Below are 15,000 nucleotides of genomic sequence, written 5' to 3' on the forward strand. Positions count from 1 at the left end.
CAAACCACTAAATCGGTCGCCGGCGGGAAAATGTCCAAAGTACCATGGTTCTGAGGGTCTGACTTCCCTCAAAACTGTCCGTTACTCATTTTCTATTCGGACTGAGCAGTTTGACACCACCCCCGTCTCTCTAGGACATGGAAGTCCTGTTGCCAAAAACCAGGTTTCTGAAATCGCGCCGGTACCTGTCTGGTCGACCCGCCACTGAGTGTGTAATCCAAAACAGGCCAAATATCGATGAAGCCCTGAACCTCACAGGGCTTCTGTGCGCCCCACCATCGGGGGTCAAATTCAACAAAAACGTGATAAATCAAAAAGTACACATCCGATCTTGATGGGGTTTTTTTTTGCACGAAAGTGCATAAATAGACGAGCATTTACATTCAATTAAAAACGTTTTTGTATAAAACATTTTAATAGGAAATCGTGTTTCAAGTTTTGGGAAAAAAGTGAATGTCACAGGATGCATAGGTTCCTGTGGATGCGAATTTTTTTTTACATTATGTAATTGTTGCCCATCACGAGAGAGGGTATGAGACGAAATTTGGGACCTCTAGCCCTTCGGGAAGTATTTTTAATCATTTTTTGAAAATTACAGAAATTGGTCGAAAAAATGACAGAGTCCCACTTTTCACAGCCGTGCACCTGGTGATTGAAAACGTGCATCTGGTAACCCAAAAATGCGGTTCTCAATGCGCTTGCCGGTGTTACAGATATACATGTCCGATAATGATGCACCCTACTACGGACCTTTTTCAATGGGGGTCGGCCTGAATTATTTATGGAAGGTATGATTACTTTTTTTTTCTCCGTGCAACTGGTGATTGAAAACGTGCACCTGGTCACCCAAAACACGGTTCTCTATGCGGTTAGCGGTGTTCCCGAGATTCATGTCCGATAATGATGCACCCTACTACGGACCTTTTCAATGGGGGCCGGTCCGAATTATTTATGGAAGGTATGATTTTTTTTTTCTCTCTCCGTGCAACTGGTGATTGAAAACGTGCATCTGGTAACCCAAAACACGGTTCTCTATGCGGTTAGCGGTGTTCCCGAGATTCATGTCCGATAATGATGCACCCTACTACGGACCTTTTCAATGGGGGCCGGTCCGAATTATTTATGGAAGGTATGATTTTTTTTTTTTTTTCAACACTTTTCCCCTCTTTTTCTCTCTCTGCCGGGGCCGGCCCTGGGTGCTTTATGGACGGTTTAAAACATGACTATGGATGCAAATGCTCATTTTCCTCCGTGCACCTGGTGATTGAAAACGTGCATCTGGTAACCCAAAAATTATAAAAGGGTTTTAAATACTTTTACCCGTCATTCTATTGATATAGCCCGCTAGGGGAGTGCCCCACTACGGCCCTCTCTCTGTCAGGGCCGTCCTTGGGTGCTTTTTACACACTTTAAGAAATCACGATGGATGCAGATTGCTATTAATCCTCCGTGCAACTGGTGATTGAAAACGTGCATCTGGTAACCCAAAATTTCAAATATGGTTCAAAATGAATTTAAAGGCACCCCTCTCATTGTTGCCCGCTATGGGAGCACCCCACTAAGGCCCTGTCTCGGTCGGGCCCGTCCTGAGTGCTTTATAGACACTTTAAGAAATCGCGATGGATGCAGATTGCTATTAATCCTCCGTGCAACTGGTGATTGAAAATGTGCAACTGGTGATTGAAAACGTGCACCTGGTCACCCAAAACACGGTTCTCTATGCGGTTAGCGGTGTTCCATCTATTCATGTCCGCTTATGGCGCACCCTACTACGGACCTTTAGCAATGGGGGCCGGCCCGAATTATTTATGGAAGGTCTGATGATGATTTTTTTTTTTTTTTCACCATCTCTTTCTCTCTCTGCCGGGGCCGGCCAAGAGTGCTTTATGGACGGTTTAAAACATGACTATGGATGCAAATGCTCATTTTCCTCCGTGCACCTGGTGATTGAAAACGTGCATCTGGTAACCCAAAAATTATAAAAGGGTTTTAAATACTTTTACCCGTCATTCTATTGATATAGCCCGCTAGGGGAGTGCCCCACTACGGCCCTCTCTCTGTCAGGGCCGTCCTTGGGTGCTTTTTACACACTTTAAGAAATCACGATGGATGCAGATTGCTATTAATCCTCCGTGCAACTGGTGATTGAAAACGTGCATCTGGTAACCCAAAATTTCAAATATGGTTCAAAATGAATTTAAAGGCACCCCTCTCATTGTTGCCCGCTATGGGAGCACCCCACTAAGGCCCTGTCTCGGTCGGGCCCGTCCTGAGTGCTTTATAGACACTTTAAGAAATCGCGATGGATGCAGATTGCTATTAATCCTCCGTGCAACTGGTGATTGAAAATGTGCAACTGGTGATTGAAAACGTGCACCTGGTCACCCAAAACACGGTTCTCTATGCGGTTAGCGGTGTTCCATCTATTCATGTCCGCTTATGGCGCACCCTACTACGGACCTTTAGCAATGGGGGCCGGCCCGAATTATTTATGGAAGGTCTGATGATGATTTTTTTTTTTTTTTCACCATCTCTTTCTCTCTCTGCCGGGGCCGGCCAAGAGTGCTTTATGGACGGTTTAAAACATGACTATGGATGCAAATGCTCATTTTCCTCCGTGCACCTGGTGATTGAAAACGTGCATCTGGTAACCCAAAAATTATAAAAGGGTTTTAAATACTTTTACCCGTCATTCTATTGATATAGCCCGCTAGGGGAGTGCCCCACTACGGCCCTCTCTCTGTCAGGGCCGTCCTTGGGTGCTTTTTACACACTTTAAGAAATCACGATGGATGCAGATTGCTATTAATCCTCCGTGCAACTGGTGATTGAAAACGTGCATCTGGTAACCCAAAATTTCAAATATGGTTCAAAATGAATTTAAAGGCACCCCTCTCATTGTTGCCCGCTATGGGAGCACCCCACTAAGGCCCTGTCTCGGTCGGGCCCGTCCTGAGTGCTTTATAGACACTTTAAGAAATCGCGATGGATGCAGATTGCTATTAATCCTCCGTGCAACTGGTGATTGAAAATGTGCAACTGGTGATTGAAAACGTGCACCTGGTCACCCAAAACACGGTTCTCTATGCGGTTAGCGGTGTTCCATCTATTCATGTCCGCTTATGGCGCACCCTACTACGGACCTTTAGCAATGGGGGCCGGCCCGAATTATTTATGGAAGGTCTGATGATGATTTTTTTTTTTTTTTCACCATCTCTTTCTCTCTCTGCCGGGGCCGGCCAAGAGTGCTTTATGGACGGTTTAAAACATGACTATGGATGCAAATGCTCATTTTCCTCCGTGCACCTGGTGATTGAAAACGTGCATCTGGTAACCCAAAAATTATAAAAGGGTTTTAAATACTTTTACCCGTCATTCTATTGATATAGCCCGCTAGGGGAGTGCCCCACTACGGCCCTCTCTCTGTCAGGGCCGTCCTTGGGTGCTTTTTACACACTTTAAGAAATCACGATGGATGCAGATTGCTATTAATCCTCCGTGCAACTGGTGATTGAAAACGTGCATCTGGTAACCCAAAATTTCAAATATGGTTCAAAATGAATTTAAAGGCACCCCTCTCATTGTTGCCCGCTATGGGAGCACCCCACTAAGGCCCTGTCTCGGTCGGGCCCGTCCTGAGTGCTTTATAGACACTTTAAGAAATCGCGATGGATGCAGATTGCTATTAATCCTCCGTGCAACTGGTGATTGAAAATGTGCAACTGGTGATTGAAAACGTGCACCTGGTCACCCAAAACACGGTTCTCTATGCGGTTAGCGGTGTTCCATCTATTCATGTCCGCTTATGGCGCACCCTACTACGGACCTTTAGCAATGGGGGCCGGCCCGAATTATTTATGGAAGGTCTGATGATGATTTTTTTTTTTTTTTCACCATCTCTTTCTCTCTCTGCCGGGGCCGGCCAAGAGTGCTTTATGGACGGTTTAAAACATGACTATGGATGCAAATGCTCATTTTCCTCCGTGCACCTGGTGATTGAAAACGTGCATCTGGTAACCCAAAAATTATAAAAGGGTTTTAAATACTTTTACCCGTCATTCTATTGATATAGCCCGCTAGGGGAGTGCCCCACTACGGCCCTCTCTCTGTCAGGGCCGTCCTTGGGTGCTTTTTACACACTTTAAGAAATCACGATGGATGCAGATTGCTATTAATCCTCCGTGCAACTGGTGATTGAAAACGTGCATCTGGTAACCCAAAATTTCAAATATGGTTCAAAATGAATTTAAAGGCACCCCTCTCATTGTTGCCCGCTATGGGAGCACCCCACTAAGGCCCTGTCTCGGTCGGGCCCGTCCTGAGTGCTTTATAGACACTTTAAGAAATCGCGATGGATGCAGATTGCTATTAATCCTCCGTGCAACTGGTGATTGAAAATGTGCAACTGGTGATTGAAAACGTGCACCTGGTCACCCAAAACACGGTTCTCTATGCGGTTAGCGGTGTTCCATCTATTCATGTCCGCTTATGGCGCACCCTACTACGGACCTTTAGCAATGGGGGCCGGCCCGAATTATTTATGGAAGGTCTGATGATGATTTTTTTTTTTTTTTCACCATCTCTTTCTCTCTCTGCCGGGGCCGGCCAAGAGTGCTTTATGGACGGTTTAAAACATGACTATGGATGCAAATGCTCATTTTCCTCCGTGCACCTGGTGATTGAAAACGTGCATCTGGTAACCCAAAAATTATAAAAGGGTTTTAAATACTTTTACCCGTCATTCTATTGATATAGCCCGCTAGGGGAGTGCCCCACTACGGCCCTCTCTCTGTCAGGGCCGTCCTTGGGTGCTTTTTACACACTTTAAGAAATCACGATGGATGCAGATTGCTATTAATCCTCCGTGCAACTGGTGATTGAAAACGTGCATCTGGTAACCCAAAATTTCAAATATGGTTCAAAATGAATTTAAAGGCACCCCTCTCATTGTTGCCCGCTATGGGAGCACCCCACTAAGGCCCTGTCTCGGTCGGGCCCGTCCTGAGTGCTTTATAGACACTTTAAGAAATCGCGATGGATGCAGATTGCTATTAATCCTCCGTGCAACTGGTGATTGAAAATGTGCAACTGGTGATTGAAAACGTGCACCTGGTCACCCAAAACACGGTTCTCTATGCGGTTAGCGGTGTTCCATCTATTCATGTCCGCTTATGGCGCACCCTACTACGGACCTTTAGCAATGGGGGCCGGCCCGAATTATTTATGGAAGGTCTGATGATGATTTTTTTTTTTTTTTCACCATCTCTTTCTCTCTCTGCCGGGGCCGGCCAAGAGTGCTTTATGGACGGTTTAAAACATGACTATGGATGCAAATGCTCATTTTCCTCCGTGCACCTGGTGATTGAAAACGTGCATCTGGTAACCCAAAAATTATAAAAGGGTTTTAAATACTTTTACCCGTCATTCTATTGATATAGCCCGCTAGGGGAGTGCCCCACTACGGCCCTCTCTCTGTCAGGGCCGTCCTTGGGTGCTTTTTACACACTTTAAGAAATCACGATGGATGCAGATTGCTATTAATCCTCCGTGCAACTGGTGATTGAAAACGTGCATCTGGTAACCCAAAATTTCAAATATGGTTCAAAATGAATTTAAAGGCACCCCTCTCATTGTTGCCCGCTATGGGAGCACCCCACTAAGGCCCTGTCTCGGTCGGGCCCGTCCTGAGTGCTTTATAGACACTTTAAGAAATCGCGATGGATGCAGATTGCTATTAATCCTCCGTGCAACTGGTGATTGAAAATGTGCAACTGGTGATTGAAAACGTGCACCTGGTCACCCAAAACACGGTTCTCTATGCGGTTAGCGGTGTTCCATCTATTCATGTCCGCTTATGGCGCACCCTACTACGGACCTTTAGCAATGGGGGCCGGCCCGAATTATTTATGGAAGGTCTGATGATGATTTTTTTTTTTTTTTCACCATCTCTTTCTCTCTCTGCCGGGGCCGGCCAAGAGTGCTTTATGGACGGTTTAAAACATGACTATGGATGCAAATGCTCATTTTCCTCCGTGCACCTGGTGATTGAAAACGTGCATCTGGTAACCCAAAAATTATAAAAGGGTTTTAAATACTTTTACCCGTCATTCTATTGATATAGCCCGCTAGGGGAGTGCCCCACTACGGCCCTCTCTCTGTCAGGGCCGTCCTTGGGTGCTTTTTACACACTTTAAGAAATCACGATGGATGCAGATTGCTATTAATCCTCCGTGCAACTGGTGATTGAAAACGTGCATCTGGTAACCCAAAATTTCAAATATGGTTCAAAATGAATTTAAAGGCACCCCTCTCATTGTTGCCCGCTATGGGAGCACCCCACTAAGGCCCTGTCTCGGTCGGGCCCGTCCTGAGTGCTTTATAGACACTTTAAGAAATCGCGATGGATGCAGATTGCTATTAATCCTCCGTGCAACTGGTGATTGAAAATGTGCAACTGGTGATTGAAAACGTGCACCTGGTCACCCAAAACACGGTTCTCTATGCGGTTAGCGGTGTTCCATCTATTCATGTCCGCTTATGGCGCACCCTACTACGGACCTTTAGCAATGGGGGCCGGCCCGAATTATTTATGGAAGGTCTGATGATGATTTTTTTTTTTTTTTCACCATCTCTTTCTCTCTCTGCCGGGGCCGGCCAAGAGTGCTTTATGGACGGTTTAAAACATGACTATGGATGCAAATGCTCATTTTCCTCCGTGCACCTGGTGATTGAAAACGTGCATCTGGTAACCCAAAAATTATAAAAGGGTTTTAAATACTTTTACCCGTCATTCTATTGATATAGCCCGCTAGGGGAGTGCCCCACTACGGCCCTCTCTCTGTCAGGGCCGTCCTTGGGTGCTTTTTACACACTTTAAGAAATCACGATGGATGCAGATTGCTATTAATCCTCCGTGCAACTGGTGATTGAAAACGTGCATCTGGTAACCCAAAATTTCAAATATGGTTCAAAATGAATTTAAAGGCACCCCTCTCATTGTTGCCCGCTATGGGAGCACCCCACTAAGGCCCTGTCTCGGTCGGGCCCGTCCTGAGTGCTTTATAGACACTTTAAGAAATCGCGATGGATGCAGATTGCTATTAATCCTCCGTGCAACTGGTGATTGAAAATGTGCAACTGGTGATTGAAAACGTGCACCTGGTCACCCAAAACACGGTTCTCTATGCGGTTAGCGGTGTTCCATCTATTCATGTCCGCTTATGGCGCACCCTACTACGGACCTTTAGCAATGGGGGCCGGCCCGAATTATTTATGGAAGGTCTGATGATGATTTTTTTTTTTTTTTCACCATCTCTTTCTCTCTCTGCCGGGGCCGGCCAAGAGTGCTTTATGGACGGTTTAAAACATGACTATGGATGCAAATGCTCATTTTCCTCCGTGCACCTGGTGATTGAAAACGTGCATCTGGTAACCCAAAAATTATAAAAGGGTTTTAAATACTTTTACCCGTCATTCTATTGATATAGCCCGCTAGGGGAGTGCCCCACTACGGCCCTCTCTCTGTCAGGGCCGTCCTTGGGTGCTTTTTACACACTTTAAGAAATCACGATGGATGCAGATTGCTATTAATCCTCCGTGCAACTGGTGATTGAAAACGTGCATCTGGTAACCCAAAATTTCAAATATGGTTCAAAATGAATTTAAAGGCACCCCTCTCATTGTTGCCCGCTATGGGAGCACCCCACTAAGGCCCTGTCTCGGTCGGGCCCGTCCTGAGTGCTTTATAGACACTTTAAGAAATCGCGATGGATGCAGATTGCTATTAATCCTCCGTGCAACTGGTGATTGAAAATGTGCAACTGGTGATTGAAAACGTGCACCTGGTCACCCAAAACACGGTTCTCTATGCGGTTAGCGGTGTTCCATCTATTCATGTCCGCTTATGGCGCACCCTACTACGGACCTTTAGCAATGGGGGCCGGCCCGAATTATTTATGGAAGGTCTGATGATGATTTTTTTTTTTTTTTCACCATCTCTTTCTCTCTCTGCCGGGGCCGGCCAAGAGTGCTTTATGGACGGTTTAAAACATGACTATGGATGCAAATGCTCATTTTCCTCCGTGCACCTGGTGATTGAAAACGTGCATCTGGTAACCCAAAAATTATAAAAGGGTTTTAAATACTTTTACCCGTCATTCTATTGATATAGCCCGCTAGGGGAGTGCCCCACTACGGCCCTCTCTCTGTCAGGGCCGTCCTTGGGTGCTTTTTACACACTTTAAGAAATCACGATGGATGCAGATTGCTATTAATCCTCCGTGCAACTGGTGATTGAAAACGTGCATCTGGTAACCCAAAATTTCAAATATGGTTCAAAATGAATTTAAAGGCACCCCTCTCATTGTTGCCCGCTATGGGAGCACCCCACTAAGGCCCTGTCTCGGTCGGGCCCGTCCTGAGTGCTTTATAGACACTTTAAGAAATCGCGATGGATGCAGATTGCTATTAATCCTCCGTGCAACTGGTGATTGAAAATGTGCAACTGGTGATTGAAAACGTGCACCTGGTCACCCAAAACACGGTTCTCTATGCGGTTAGCGGTGTTCCATCTATTCATGTCCGCTTATGGCGCACCCTACTACGGACCTTTAGCAATGGGGGCCGGCCCGAATTATTTATGGAAGGTCTGATGATGATTTTTTTTTTTTTTCACCATCTCTTTCTCTCTCTGCCGGGGCCGGCCAAGAGTGCTTTATGGACGGTTTAAAACATGACTATGGATGCAAATGCTCATTTTCCTCCGTGCACCTGGTGATTGAAAACGTGCATCTGGTAACCCAAAAATTATAAAAGGGTTTTAAATACTTTTACCCGTCATTCTATTGATATAGCCCGCTAGGGGAGTGCCCCACTACGGCCCTCTCTCTGTCAGGGCCGTCCTTGGGTGCTTTTTACACACTTTAAGAAATCACGATGGATGCAGATTGCTATTAATCCTCCGTGCAACTGGTGATTGAAAACGTGCATCTGGTAACCCAAAATTTCAAATATGGTTCAAAATGAATTTAAAGGCACCCCTCTCATTGTTGCCCGCTATGGGAGCACCCCACTAAGGCCCTGTCTCGGTCGGGCCCGTCCTGAGTGCTTTATAGACACTTTAAGAAATCGCGATGGATGCAGATTGCTATTAATCCTCCGTGCAACTGGTGATTGAAAATGTGCAACTGGTGATTGAAAACGTGCACCTGGTCACCCAAAACACGGTTCTCTATGCGGTTAGCGGTGTTCCATCTATTCATGTCCGCTTATGGCGCACCCTACTACGGACCTTTAGCAATGGGGGCCGGCCCGAATTATTTATGGAAGGTCTGATGATGATTTTTTTTTTTTTTTCACCATCTCTTTCTCTCTCTGCCGGGGCCGGCCAAGAGTGCTTTATGGACGGTTTAAAACATGACTATGGATGCAAATGCTCATTTTCCTCCGTGCACCTGGTGATTGAAAACGTGCATCTGGTAACCCAAAAATTATAAAAGGGTTTTAAATACTTTTACCCGTCATTCTATTGATATAGCCCGCTAGGGGAGTGCCCCACTACGGCCCTCTCTCTGTCAGGGCCGTCCTTGGGTGCTTTTTACACACTTTAAGAAATCACGATGGATGCAGATTGCTATTAATCCTCCGTGCAACTGGTGATTGAAAACGTGCATCTGGTAACCCAAAATTTCAAATATGGTTCAAAATGAATTTAAAGGCACCCCTCTCATTGTTGCCCGCTATGGGAGCACCCCACTAAGGCCCTGTCTCGGTCGGGCCCGTCCTGAGTGCTTTATAGACACTTTAAGAAATCGCGATGGATGCAGATTGCTATTAATCCTCCGTGCAACTGGTGATTGAAAATGTGCAACTGGTGATTGAAAACGTGCACCTGGTCACCCAAAACACGGTTCTCTATGCGGTTAGCGGTGTTCCATCTATTCATGTCCGCTTATGGCGCACCCTACTACGGACCTTTAGCAATGGGGGCCGGCCCGAATTATTTATGGAAGGTCTGATGATGATTTTTTTTTTTTTTTTCACCATCTCTTTCTCTCTCTGCCGGGGCCGGCCAAGAGTGCTTTATGGACGGTTTAAAACATGACTATGGATGCAAATGCTCATTTTCCTCCGTGCACCTGGTGATTGAAAACGTGCATCTGGTAACCCAAAAATTATAAAAGGGTTTTAAATACTTTTACCCGTCATTCTATTGATATAGCCCGCTAGGGGAGTGCCCCACTACGGCCCTCTCTCTGTCAGGGCCGTCCTTGGGTGCTTTTTACACACTTTAAGAAATCACGATGGATGCAGATTGCTATTAATCCTCCGTGCAACTGGTGATTGAAAACGTGCATCTGGTAACCCAAAATTTCAAATATGGTTCAAAATGAATTTAAAGGCACCCCTCTCATTGTTGCCCGCTATGGGAGCACCCCACTAAGGCCCTGTCTCGGTCGGGCCCGTCCTGAGTGCTTTATAGACACTTTAAGAAATCGCGATGGATGCAGATTGCTATTAATCCTCCGTGCAACTGGTGATTGAAAATGTGCAACTGGTGATTGAAAACGTGCACCTGGTCACCCAAAACACGGTTCTCTATGCGGTTAGCGGTGTTCCATCTATTCATGTCCGCTTATGGCGCACCCTACTACGGACCTTTAGCAATGGGGGCCGGCCCGAATTATTTATGGAAGGTCTGATGATGATTTTTTTTTTTTTTCACCATCTCTTTCTCTCTCTGCCGGGGCCGGCCAAGAGTGCTTTATGGACGGTTTAAAACATGACTATGGATGCAAATGCTCATTTTCCTCCGTGCACCTGGTGATTGAAAACGTGCATCTGGTAACCCAAAAATTATAAAAGGGTTTTAAATACTTTTACCCGTCATTCTATTGATATAGCCCGCTAGGGGAGTGCCCCACTACGGCCCTCTCTCTGTCAGGGCCGTCCTTGGGTGCTTTTTACACACTTTAAGAAATCACGATGGATGCAGATTGCTATTAATCCTCCGTGCAACTGGTGATTGAAAACGTGCATCTGGTAACCCAAAATTTCAAATATGGTTCAAAATGAATTTAAAGGCACCCCTCTCATTGTTGCCCGCTATGGGAGCACCCCACTAAGGCCCTGTCTCGGTCGGGCCCGTCCTGAGTGCTTTATAGACACTTTAAGAAATCGCGATGGATGCAGATTGCTATTAATCCTCCGTGCAACTGGTGATTGAAAATGTGCAACTGGTGATTGAAAACGTGCACCTGGTCACCCAAAACACGGTTCTCTATGCGGTTAGCGGTGTTCCATCTATTCATGTCCGCTTATGGCGCACCCTACTACGGACCTTTAGCAATGGGGGCCGGCCCGAATTATTTATGGAAGGTCTGATGATGATTTTTTTTTTTTTTTTCACCATCTCTTTCTCTCTCTGCCGGGGCCGGCCAAGAGTGCTTTATGGACGGTTTAAAACATGACTATGGATGCAAATGCTCATTTTCCTCCGTGCACCTGGTGATTGAAAACGTGCATCTGGTAACCCAAAAATTATAAAAGGGTTTTAAATACTTTTACCCGTCATTCTATTGATATAGCCCGCTAGGGGAGTGCCCCACTACGGCCCTCTCTCTGTCAGGGCCGTCCTTGGGTGCTTTTTACACACTTTAAGAAATCACGATGGATGCAGATTGCTATTAATCCTCCGTGCAACTGGTGATTGAAAACGTGCATCTGGTAACCCAAAATTTCAAATATGGTTCAAAATGAATTTAAAGGCACCCCTCTCATTGTTGCCCGCTATGGGAGCACCCCACTAAGGCCCTGTCTCGGTCGGGCCCGTCCTGAGTGCTTTATAGACACTTTAAGAAATCGCGATGGATGCAGATTGCTATTAATCCTCCGTGCAACTGGTGATTGAAAATGTGCAACTGGTGATTGAAAACGTGCACCTGGTCACCCAAAACACGGTTCTCTATGCGGTTAGCGGTGTTCCATCTATTCATGTCCGCTTATGGCGCACCCTACTACGGACCTTTAGCAATGGGGGCCGGCCCGAATTATTTATGGAAGGTCTGATGATGATTTTTTTTTTTTTTTCACCATCTCTTTCTCTCTCTGCCGGGGCCGGCCAAGAGTGCTTTATGGACGGTTTAAAACATGACTATGGATGCAAATGCTCATTTTCCTCCGTGCACCTGGTGATTGAAAACGTGCATCTGGTAACCCAAAAATTATAAAAGGGTTTTAAATACTTTTACCCGTCATTCTATTGATATAGCCCGCTAGGGGAGTGCCCCACTACGGCCCTCTCTCTGTCAGGGCCGTCCTTGGGTGCTTTTTACACACTTTAAGAAATCACGATGGATGCAGATTGCTATTAATCCTCCGTGCAACTGGTGATTGAAAACGTGCATCTGGTAACCCAAAAATTATAAAACGGTTTTAAATACTTTTACCGGTCATTCTATTGATATAGCCCGCTATGGGAGCACCCCACTAAGGCCCTGTCTCGGTCGGGGCCGTCCTTCAGTGCTTTATATACAGTTTCATATATTACGATGGATGCAGATTGTGATTGTTTTCCAAAAGACCCGTGTGCATCTGGTAACCCAAAAATTATAAAACTGTTTTAAATCATTTTACCGGTCATTCTATTGATATAGCCCGCTAGGGGAGTACCCTACTACGGCCCTCTCTCGGTCAGGCCCGTCCTTAGGTGCTTTATATACAGTTTAAGATATTACGATGGATGCAGATTGTGATTGTTTTCCAAAAGACCCGTGTGCATCTGGTAACCCAAAAATTAAAATATGGTTCAAAACCCGGGTAACACCACTCTATTTACGGACATGACAGTAGAGCTTACCCCCTGGAGCTATTGACCTCCAGGCTTGTAGGCCCTTACTCACCACCCGGGTATCACCCCTCTATTTCGGGGATGATACCAGCAGGGGACCCCCCCCACCTCCACAACCTCGCATACCAGGTGAACCAGGGCACCCACACTTAAGCACCCCTCCTCGGACATTAAAGCAGATAACCGCGCTGTTATGAACCGCGTGCACCTGGTCACCCAAATGGAACTTGTGCACCTGGTCACCCAAAAGGACCGGCGTGCACCTGGTCACCCAAAGGCCGGCGTGCACCTGGTCACCCAAAAGGACCATGTGCACCTGGTCACCCAAAGGCCGGCGTGCACCTGGTCACCCAAAAGGACCGTGTGCACCTGGTCACCCAAAGGCCGGCGTGCACCTGGTCACCCAAAGGACCATGTGCACCTGGTCACCCAAAAGGACCATGTGCACCTGGTCACCCAAAGGCCGGCGTGCACCTGGTCACCCAAAAGGACCATGTGCACCTGGTCACCCAAAGGCCGGCGTGCACCTGGTCACCCAAAGGACCATGTGCACCTGGTCACCCAAAAGGACCATGTGCACCTGGTCACCCAAAGGCCGGCGTGCACCTGGTCACCCAAAGGACCATGTGCACCTGGTCACCCAAAGGCCGGCGTGCACCTGGTCACCCAAAGGACCATGTGCACCTGGTCACCCAAAGGCCGGCGTGCACCTGGTCACCCAAAGGACCATGTGCACCTGGTCACCCAAAAGGACCATGTGCACCTGGTCACCCAAAGGCCGGCGTGCACCTGGTCACCCAAAGGACCATGTGCACCTGGTCACCCAAAGGCCGGCGTGCACCTGGTCACCCAAAGGACCATGTGCACCTGGTCACCCAAAGGCCGGCGTGCACCTGGTCACCCAAAGGACCATGTGCACCTGGTCACCCAAAAGGACCATGTGCACCTGGTCACCCAAAGGCCGGCGTGCACCTGGTCACCCAAAGGACCATGTGCACCTGGTCACCCAAAAGAACCGTGTGCACCTGGTCACCCAAAGGCCGGCGTGCACCTGGTCACCCAAAGGACCATGTGCACCTGGTCACCCAAAAGGACCATGTGCACCTGGTCACCCAAAGGCCGGCGTGCACCTGGTCACCCAAAGGACCATGTGCACCTGGTCACCCAAAAGAACCGTGTGCACCTGGTCACCCAAAGGCCGGCGTGCACCTGGTCACCCAAAGGACCATGTGCACCTGGTCACCCAAAAGGACCATGTGCACCTGGTCACCCAAAGGCCGGCGTGCACCTGGTCACCCAAAGGACCATGTGCACCTGGTCACCCAAAAGAACCGTGTGCACCTGGTCACCCAAAGGCCGGCGTGCACCTGGTCACCCAAAGGACCATGTGCACCTGGTCACCCAAAAGAACCGTGTGCACCTGGTCACCCAAAGGCCGGCGTGCACCTGGTCACCCAAAGGACCATGTGCACCTGGTCACCCAAAAGCCGGCGTGCACCTGGTCACCCAAATGGAACTTGTGCACCTGGTCACCCAAAAGCCGGCGTGCACCTGGTCACCCAAATGGAACTTGTGCACCTGGTCACCCAAAAGCCGGCGTGCACCTGGTCACCCAAATGGAACTTGTGCACCTGGTCACCCAAAAGACCGGCGTGCACCTGGTCACCCAAAAGCCGGCGTGCACCTGGTCACCCAAATGGAACTTGTGCACCTGGTCACCCAAAAATTATAAAACTGTCCAAAATGCATTTACCGGTCATTTTATTTATATAGCCCGCTAGGGGAGTAGCCCACTACGGCCCTCTCTTGGTCGGGGCCGTGCTTAGTGCTTTATGGACACTTTAAGATATTACGATGGATGCAGATTGTGATTGTTTTGCAAAAGACCCGTGTGCATCTGGTAACCCAAAAATTATAAAACTGTTCAAAATGCATTTAAAGCTATACCTGACCTTCATGCCCGCCAGGGGAGTAGCCCACTACGGCCCTCTCTCAGTGGGGGCCCTATTTGAGTGCTTTATGGACGGTTTAAAATATCACGATGGATGCAGATTGCTATTAATCCTCCGTGCACCTGGTGATTGAAAACGTGCATCTGGTAACCCAAAAATTAAAATATGGACCGCGGGTGAATGGAGGGAGTAACTATGACT

The sequence above is a fragment of the Oncorhynchus mykiss genome, unplaced genomic scaffold (assembly GCF_013265735.2).
Source record: "Oncorhynchus mykiss isolate Arlee unplaced genomic scaffold, USDA_OmykA_1.1 un_scaffold_352, whole genome shotgun sequence".
Taxonomy (NCBI): domain Eukaryota; kingdom Metazoa; phylum Chordata; class Actinopteri; order Salmoniformes; family Salmonidae; genus Oncorhynchus; species Oncorhynchus mykiss.